The following is a 9,901-nucleotide window of genomic DNA, read 5'->3' as shown; positions in this document are numbered from 1 at the left end:
CTGTGGGCACAAAGAGAATTTCCAAAGGTGGCAGAGCACCTGATAAAGGCTCAGGTGATCCCACAGGTCTCAGTGGGAGGATGGCAGAGGGATTTTCCTGCTGGCCCAGGAGCTGTTGTCCTCCCTCCACGGGCCAGGGAAGAGGCAATGAGGATAAAATTCCCAATTCCCATCTTTCCAGGTGGTTTCCTTTCCCTGCTGTCTGCTCACAGCTTCTTCCTTCCCCTTTGCCCTTAGCCAAACCCAAGTCACTTAAATCCAAAAATCATTTCCCTCCCAGGGTTTCACAGCACTAAGCCTGACTGGGGGACAGACAGCGACAAACTGAGTTTTTGGGAGGGATGGGTTGGGACTGAGCTGAGTTTTTGGGGTTCCAGACTGAAGGGGAAAAGCCCAAACAAAGAACTGCTGCTGCTCCTTGCCAGAGTTGTTATAAACCCCACATCCAAACCTTCCTCCTGTGCCTGAATTCCCTCACCCCATGGGCCTGGATGGGGATGGAGGTTCCCAGGCTGTTCCTGGGCCAGCCCATCCTCTCTCCCAGCCACATTTGCTCCAGTTTGGCCAAAGTGCCCAAATTCAGGAGAATTGGCTCCGTCCCTCACATGGAGCAGCAGCAAACTCCAGCTCTCACTGGGTGGAAAATCCTGCAGAAATTGCTGGAAAAGCTCCTCCTGCCTCTGCTGTTTTCTGATTTTTCTGATGTTTTCCTCTTGAATCCCCACATTTTTATTTTTTTTTTTTTTTTTTGCCAGTGGTGGGTTTGATTTCAGTGCCCAAGAATTTCTCCTGATATTTCCTCATTCCTGGTTCTTCAAACAAAGATCTTCAATCTCAAATTCAAAATTTAATTCGCCCCTGTGGTTGGTCTTTGCCCCCTGTTTGAAGCCCTGGAGGCTCTGTGGTATAAACTGAATTAAAATTACCTGGGCCATCCTCTGCTGTTGCAAACATTCCCTGGAGGATCCAGGTTTTTTGCCTCATCCCCCACCAAAGGCATAAATGGGATTATTCCACAGCCTTCCAGTCAGCCCCAAACCAGGGGAACAATGGAGCTCTCTGCCAGGAAAAGTGAAAGTGGGATTCAGAGCCTAATTAGATGGGGAGACTGGGAGCAAATATGTAAATAGCAGGATGAGTATTGTATAAAAAAAAAAAAAAGTATATTTTCAGTTATTTGTACTGCAGGATTTCTTGATTTGCTGCTGGGACTGGGAGGTTTTATCTCCCTGGTCTCTTAGGAAAAGGAGGGAAAAAACGCCACGAAAATCAAAGGAGTGGCTTCGTTTTTCCAGGAGGAGAATAGGTGAGGATTGCTCAGTGAAGAGGAAGGAAAAATCCCTCTTAATTTTAACATGAAGGAGGAATGAGGAAAAAGGTGCCAGGGATGCTCTGAGCACCCGGATACCAACATGGAGTGACTGGGAAATGTCTGAGCAGTGCAAAATGTGGGTAAATCCACCAAAAATCCACGTTGAAGGAATCAGGCAGTGAAAAAAAGCTGTGCTTCTTTTTGGTGTGTGTGTTTTTTGGGGGTTTTTTGGGGGGTTTTTGGGGGGGTTTTTGGTTGGTTGATTTGGTTTTATTTTGATTTTTTTTGGAGGTGGTTTGATTTTTTTTCCCGTTTTTTTTAGTTGGCTTTGTTTTATTTTAGTTTGGTGTTTTGGGGTGTTTGTTTGTTTGTTTAGTTGGTTTTGTTTTATTTTGGTTTGGTTTTTTTGGGTTTTGTGTTTTTTGTTTTTGCTTTGTTTGGTTGGTTTTGTTTTATTTCGGTTTGGTTTTTTGGGTTGGTTTGTTTGTTGTTTGTTTGCTTTTTTGGTGTTTTTTTGGTGGTTTTTTGGGTGTTTTCATAAGTAGAACCAGAAAAGCCTGGCAAAGGAGAGTTTTCTCATCATTCCTTCCAGGGAAACTCCATGGAATTAAAAGGGGATTCCACATAATTCTGTTGACTGGCATTCCTTCACCAGTGCTTGTTATTCAGTTAATCTCATCTAATTTAATGCCACCCCACACTGGCAGAGTCCTTTAGGGCAAGAAATGCAGGAACTCCAGTTTTATTTTGGGGTTCTGTCCCCTGATATCAGATCAGCAGCTTTTGTGCTTTTTGTGGGGTCAGAAATCTGCTGCTGGTGCCGCCCAAAAGTGTGGCCACCACGTTCCTTTTGGGGTAAAACTGCCCAGTTTCTGTGCATCAGTTTGTGTTGCTCCCCGACTTCCCCAAGTTGTGGGTTTTTTAGGTGTTTGGAAGAGGAGAAAAGGAGAAATTCTTCTTTGTCACAAGTGGCAGGAGCTGTGGGCTCTTCCCCCCTCCTTTTACCAGGGAAAGTAGGAGCTACTTAATGAAATAATTGCTCCTTTAACAAATTGCCCCTCATTAGCCAGGCCACTGGGGCTGGGCACGCTCTGATCTACGGAATGAAAAGATTTCACCACAAAATAATCCAAATAATCCAAATAATGGGCACAGCTCAGCTGCCTGGGCACTTTTATCCCTCAGCAGCTGACAAAAAGTGATGGCCTTTGCTGCTGACAGCTATAATAATAATAATAATAGTAATAATAATAATAATAATAATAATAATAATAATAATAATAATAAAAGCATCACAACACAGCTTTGAACCTGGCTGCTTCAGGATGGGAAATGTTGGGTTTTTCCTGCAGGTTGAGGAGTTTGATCCTGAGTTAACAGAGGGAGTTTTATCTCGGGGTAAAAGCCAGAATTGCTGTCCTGGCTCAGATCAATGAGAAATCTCTCACTAAACCAGGTCCGTGCTGGCCTTGGACACCTCCAGATGTGCAGATTTGTATTTTTATTTCAGCAGCCCAAGGCAGCTCTCTGTCCTTTATTTAATTCTCTGTGTTCCAGTCAAACTCGCTGCCTCAGAAGTGATGGAATTGGGGCATGTGGAGAGGTTCCAATGAGGAGTAATAATTTCTCAGGGTGATGGGAATACGAAGTTATTGTGTTAGTTGTGAAGGGCAGGAGTCCCTCATGCCCACTGAACATGAGAGGATGTCAGGATGAGATTTTTGTTCTTGATTATTTCCCTCTCCTCCAAGTGCAGCTGTTCGTTTAGCAGGAGCAAATGGATTTGGGAATATTCAATCATTGCTTCTGCCTGAAATTATTTTTCTTCTAAGTATATCAAATAATAAGTGTTTCAGCGGGGAAAATTTTCATTTTCTCATACTTCTTCTTTTTTTTTTTTTTCTCTCTCTCAGAAAATGCATTATTCTGTTTGGCTTCCTCTGCTTCTTTCAGCCTGTGTGTTATTCCATCTCCTCTCTGAAGCATCCACACATAAAATATTAGAATTATCAACTACATTTTGCATAGGCCAAGGTTGCCTGAACAGAGAGAGATTTTAGAGTAGATATAAGGAAAAAAAAAAAAAGATATCTTTACTCTGAGGTCCTGGCACAGTTTGCCCAGAGAAGCTGTGGCTGCTCCATCCCTGGAAAAAATTCCTTTCCTCATGCTCCTGCCTTGCTCCAAAATGCTTTTCCTTAAGAAAACCTTTTTTTTTTTTTTTTTTTTTTTCCTTAAGAAAACCTCATTTTTTTTCCTTAACAAAACCTCATTTTTTTCCTTAAAAACCCCTCATTTTTCCTTAAGAAAACTTAATTTTATTCGTGTTTCTGATCCCTTTTATTGATAAACGGGGATTCCCATTTGCTGGGAAACTCGATCCCACAGCGACGCTGCTGCTGGGCTGTTCTAAGGGGCAGCCACCTCAGGGATGTGGTTAAGACGATTCCCGAGTGCTAAAAGTGGCATTAATTGGGGCCGGGAGCCAAGTGCCCACTGACGGGAGCCCCCAGGGGCAGTTCCCCCACATCTGGGGTGTTCCAGGTGCAGCTGCTCCTGCCAGATGTGCTCCTCACACAGCTGGCCCTGCCCTGCCTCCGCTCTGGCTCTGTTCTTGCACCTCCTGGAGGAATTTCACCCCCAGGATTTTCCCCTTTCCCATGATTTTTCATCCTCCAGGATTCTTCCCTTTTCCATGATTTTCACCCCCAGAATTTCCCCCTTTTCCCTGATTTTCCCCCGCAGAACTTCTCCCCTTACCCATGATTTTCACCCCCCAGGATTTCTCCTCTTTTTCCATAATTTTCACCCCCAGAATTTTCCCTTTTTCCATGATTTTCATTCCTAGGATTCCCTCTTTTCCATGTGCAGGGTGTCAGTGGGGATTGATTTCTGCAGAGCAGGATCCACGTGGGAACCTGAGGCACACAGCAGCCTGGGCTGGCACTCAGACCCTTTTTTTTGCCCTTAATAAACCCAGAAATCATAATCATTGTGCCTGCTCACCTCTGCAATCCCAGCTTGGATTTTTTTTCTAGCCCAGCCTGGTTGTTCCCACCTGATTCCTGGGAGGTCCTGAGGGTGCTGCTCCATTCCCATTCCCCATGGAACCAAACAGAACTGTGAAAAAATTCCTTGTTGGTAAAGTCTGGCTTGGGACAAGGAGCTCAGTGTCACCCTCAGTGACAAATTATGGCCCAAACAGAGCCAAAATTGACTGACCAGAAGGAAATAAAGAACAGAACTCAGCAAATGCTGCCTGGGAGATGCCTGGCCCTGCTGTCCCAGCCCCACACAGGTCCTGACACGCCTGTGACACTCCTGCCACCAGCCAGCTGAGTGTCACAGCAGCCAGAGCTGCCTGCTGGATTTTAATTAGGCTCAGACTAAATTATAAGGGGGCTCGTCCTTTTCAGCGTGGCTCGGGGAGAATGAAAAGACGAGCGTTTTCAATTTAAGGTTTAGTTAGATAATGCCTGTTGGTGCCAGTAGATTACAGAGTGGATATTAAATCCTCCAGGATTTGCAGTGGCAGAGTCCTCACAGAATCCATAAGAAGGGAGGAGAGCAGGGCTGTGGAGCTGCCGTCCTCTGGAGGACCCGAGCAGGAGGAGAAAATGGGAATTAAATCTTCCCTTGGTAGGTAAAGAGCACACACAGGGCAGGCTGTGCCCTTTAAAGGTTTCCCTGTTAAGGAGATTTCCTGCTCCTGACAGAGGCCAAATGGCAGGGAAATGTGATGGAAGTCTGGGAAACTGCTGGGGCAGGGGAGAGGCAGGGCTGGGTGTGAGGTGCCAGAGCTCCTGATGGGAGTTTGGGGATCAGGATCCCACCAAAAAACCCTTCTGGGGGTGTCCCTGCAAAGCCAGACAGCTCTGCCCTGCACAGACCCTACAGCCAGCTCTGGCCCTGAGGTATTGAATAAAACCCCCTGAGCTGGTGCTGAGCTGGGGCAGGGGGTGATGAGCAGCTCCTGGGATGTGCTGGCCCTTTGACAGCCCGGCTCCAGCAGGATTTGGGGACTTGTCAGGCTCTTCCCAGAGCTCATCAAAGCCCCACTGAGCCAGCTTTGGGGTGCCAGCCACAGGAAGATTGGCTGGGATCGGGTTCTAGCAGGATAAACAGACACTCGGAGGCAATTTGGCAGAATTTGCTGTAAATCCTCCCCAAAACACATCCCAGAGGACAAAATTCCGGATCAGCAGCGGCAGGGAAACTGCTGCTGTGGGTCCATCAGTGTCCTCCTGCTGCCTGACTTCTGTGCTGGTTTAAATGGTGAAACTGATTGAAAACCACAGGTTTTGTCTCTGTTGTTTGTAGAAAAGTGAACACTTGTGGTGGAGAGGAAAAGGGTTTTGAAGGTTTCATTTTTTCTTTCCCTCTCCTTTTCTTCTTTTTCCTTAGTGTGTGTTAATAAACTCTCTGTTTGCCTTAAGTTGGGGCCTGTTTTGCCTTTTTCTCCAAAATCCTTTCTCCCAGAGGAAAAAAGAGAAGGTAGACACTCAAACCACTACACCAAACTGGGCAAACCAGAATTCAGTGTGAAACCACCACACTTCTCAGGGGGAAAGCGTCGAAAACTCACCTCCACAGCAACATTAAACCTCTTATTTACAAAACACTGAAGACCCGGGAATAACAAACAGAAAGGACAAAAATATTCCTCCTTCATTGCTCTCATATTAAGAAGCTTTACTCCTCCAAGTCGAGATACGTGGCTGATGGCAGAGTGTAAGATTATTAGTTTAAAAGCACTAAAATGTGCAAAATAATTACCACAATCACCCATGCATTAATGGCTTAAGTGCTGGGCTGGTTTTTTTTTCCAGGTGAAGGGAAATATTAACCTGTAAGGAGCTTTATCCAGGGCTGCAGCCCGAAGAGCTGAAAGCCCAAAGATCCGAGTGCTGGCAATGAAAATTCAGGAGCTATCATAGCCTTTGATTGAACATCCCAATAGTTTCATTAAGACCTCGTCCCCGCGTTTTATGTTTGCTAATTAGCAAATTCAAACACTTTATCTCCGTGTTATCTTTGTGCAAGAGAGTGGCAAATTTATGTCGTTATAAAATATTGCGAGAATTTGAAGGTTCACAAGCAATTAGATTTTGTAATTCTTGTTTATGCCTCTTGAAGGATTGCTCATTTTAAAAACTTTATAGTTAATATGTACAAAGATAAAACGGTGGCCTGCGTTGCTCTGGTGACTGAAGTCAAGTGGTTGAGTGAGCTGAATGGATTATGAGAGAGCAAAAAAAAGGTTTTGGAAGTGGCTGCCTTGATCCTCAGCTGGATATTTCAGGGAATTTACACCCGAGCAGAGCATCAGTGCCCAGGTGAGTGACATTTTCCTGGGCACCGTCCGCATTAGGAAGCCTGGGGTGATGAATTCGGGAGCAGGATGGAGCAGTGGTGGGTGTCACGGCCGGGGTTTGCAGGTTTGGAGCGGGAAAAGCGATGGATGAAGGCGGAATTCCTGCAGGTGGCGGCGGGGATGCGGCGCGGAGGAGCGCTGACACCTGCCGGCAGCAGCGACCTGGAGAGGCCCCGGGATTGTCCCCGGGATTGTCCCTGGAATTGCCCAGGGACCCACAACATCCTCCAGGGATTGTCCAGGGACCCATCACCTCCTCCAAGGACCCACCACATCCCCCGGGACTGTCCCTGCAATTGTCCAGAGACCCACCAGGTACCCGGGACTGTTCAGGGGCCCATCACATCCTCAAGTGATTGTCCAGGGACCTACCATTTCCCTCTGGGATTGTCCCTGGAACAGGTCCTGAGCTGGTCTCTGGCCCAGGATCCACCCTGGGATCAGCCCTGAGACCCTCCTGTCCACAGGACCCATCCTGGCACTCTTCACAGAGACACCTCCTCTTCTGGACTGGACCCAGGAATGACCCCAGTGCTGCCGCCTGTCCCTGGGATCCACCCAGGAATTGTCCATGGAGCCACCTCCTGTCCCAAGGACAATCCTGGAGCCACCTTCTGTCCCCAGGACCCACCCTGGGACCAGCCTTGAGGCACCTCGTGTCCCCAGGAGCCACCCTGGCACTGCCCACAGAGCCACCTCCTGCCCCGAGTGCCCTGACCTGGCAGGTGACATCCCTGTCCCTGCAGGGTTTGGAATGGGGTGACCTTTAAGATCCATCCCAACCCAAACCCTGCCGTGGTTCCGTGCTCCAGCCCCACCAAGGAGCTGTCCCAGCTGCTGGCTTCGCTCTGAGTCCCCTGTGGATGTCACTGAGCCTTGTCCTCACAGCCCCTCGCGGTGTCCAAGTGTCCCCCAGCTGCTGCCTGGGCCAGGGAAACCCATCACCCCATTCCTCAGGGAATCAGGGACTAACTGGGGTGGGAAGAGACCAAAAACACCCTCATTTAATCCATCCCTCCCTTCATTAAAAATGTTCATTTCTCCATCCCAGCCCTGCTCAGGCCAGGAGCTCCATGGTCACATCCTGGTGTCCCTGAGCCCAGGAGCTCAGGAAATGCTCGAAATTCTCTCCTCTCCTGCTCCAGTGGTGGAACTGAGACGTTCTGCAGCAGTGCCAGGACAGGAAGAAGATTTCTCTTTGATTGCTTTTTAATCACAGTAATAACAGTAATGGAGGAATTGATGGGAAAGAGCTGAGCTCTCTCCTCTGCGAACTCCCTTGTGGGGTAAACAAGGAGGATTTACTGGCTCCTCCAGCCAATTGGTGGGATCTTGGCTCTTCAGGATGAGTGGTGGTGATGTCTGGGGAAAAATAGCTGATATTTAGTGCTTGAGAGGAGAAATATGCCAGGAATCCTCTGAAAATCTCTTGTGAATCGCCCCTGTCCACACAGAGGAATGAACAATTGCTCCTTTGAGCAGCTCTCAGTGCTGCATCTCCATGGTTTTGGCCTTGATTCTGCATCTTTAGCACCCCAGAGGGGATTTATCCCTCCCTCAGGGGAAGGAGAAGCTGAGATGGACACAAAACCTTTGAGCTGAGCAGAACCCAGGTTCTGCAGGGTCCCAGAACCAACATTCTGGGGAGATCCAGGTCCAGGCTGGGGCAGAATACTCTGATTTTGGCCAGTGAATACAGGAACGAGCATTTCCCTCCAGAGGGACCTGGTGGGGTTTGATCTGGCCCAGGCTGAGGGGTTTTACAGAAAGGTCCTGCAGGGAGGGAATTCTGCAGCACCAGTGCTCAGGAGCTGACCTGACTGGGCATTTTCAGGGTGTCCTGCTAGAAATCCATCCATCAGCTTTTGACCCTCAGGGATGTGGGAATTTTTGACCCTCGGGGATGTGAGAATTCCCTCTGACCTTTAATACCCAAAAAAGCAGTGAAACAGCCTCTGAGAGCTGGCAAAAACGGGCTCCCCAAACCTGCTGCTCACATCCAGGATAACCCAGAGGGACTCAGCCTCACTGAGAGCGCAGAAACACCAAAGACACAGCTCAGCCCGTTGGGTTTTTTGTCAGACATGGAGCTTTCTCCTTTATTTCTGCAGAGTGGTGCACACCTGAGGGGCCTCGTTTACATCACCAGCACAGCCACGTCCTGCCTGAGAAGGAGGAGGAGGAGGAAGAAGAGAAATCCCTCTGGCTTTGCTGACCAAGACACAATTCCTGCACACCTCAAAGCCTCTCTGGAAACCCCCCAAGAGAAGCAGAGGAGCCACAGGGCTGGGATCTGCCCACCCCGGGGGAAAAAGGGGCTGGGGGAGCCCAGAGGGGTCCTGGCACCCAACAGGGAGCAGCTCCAGCCCCGGGGGGCACTGGGGTGGGCGAGGGCAGGGGGAGGCCCTGGGGAGGGGAAGGGGAGCCCAGAGAGAGAGGGAAGGGACAGTGGTGTCCTCAGGCAGGCTCCAGCTGGCACCACACAGCCTCGCTCAGGGCAGGGAGGGACGGGGAATTTTAATATCCAAGCTGAGGAAGAAGAGGAGGAGGAGGAAGAGGAAGAGGAGCAGGAAGGGTCATGCCCATATTTTGGAGCATAAAAAGGAGGTGGTGGAAGGTTTGACTGAACCTGCTCAAGGGCAAAACAGCGAGAGCTGGAAGGGGCTGGTTTTATCGGTTCACACACATCCTCAAACCCCTCAGTGCTTTTCCCAGCCATCTCATCCCTTTTGTCACGTCCCCTTTGTCACATCCTGCCCTGCCACACCAGCCCCTTCCCCTTCTGGTCTTTATGGGGGGAAAAAAAAAAAAAATCATCGTAAAGTGACATTTCGAGTGCTGTGGAGTGACCAACATCCAGCCCCAGGAGTTTCGGGTGAGCTGTTGGGTTAAAAAGCCGTGAGTATCTTTGGGAAGGGATGAGCCAGGAAGGAATTTTCAGGTGGGACCTCCCTCAGCAAGGTGCTGCAAGCAGGAAAAAGCAGGGGGAAGCCATTCCAAAACTGCTTGAATAGAGAAAACCGTGAAAAGGAGCTGTTAGGTTTTGGTTTTCACCATTTGAGGGCTCTCATTCCCATTTCTCCCCCTGCACAGCATGGACTGAACCCCTCTCCCCAGGGAGAGGGAAAATCACCTCAGGGAGATCATGGAATGGTTCTCCAGCCCTAGATGTGATTCATCTGTCCAGGGGACAAATATAAAAATATTATCCTGAG

Source organism: Sylvia atricapilla, chromosome 23 (genome assembly GCF_009819655.1).
Source record: "Sylvia atricapilla isolate bSylAtr1 chromosome 23, bSylAtr1.pri, whole genome shotgun sequence".
NCBI classification, from domain to species: Eukaryota; Metazoa; Chordata; class Aves; order Passeriformes; family Sylviidae; genus Sylvia; species Sylvia atricapilla.
This window is presented reverse-complemented; position numbering follows the sequence as displayed.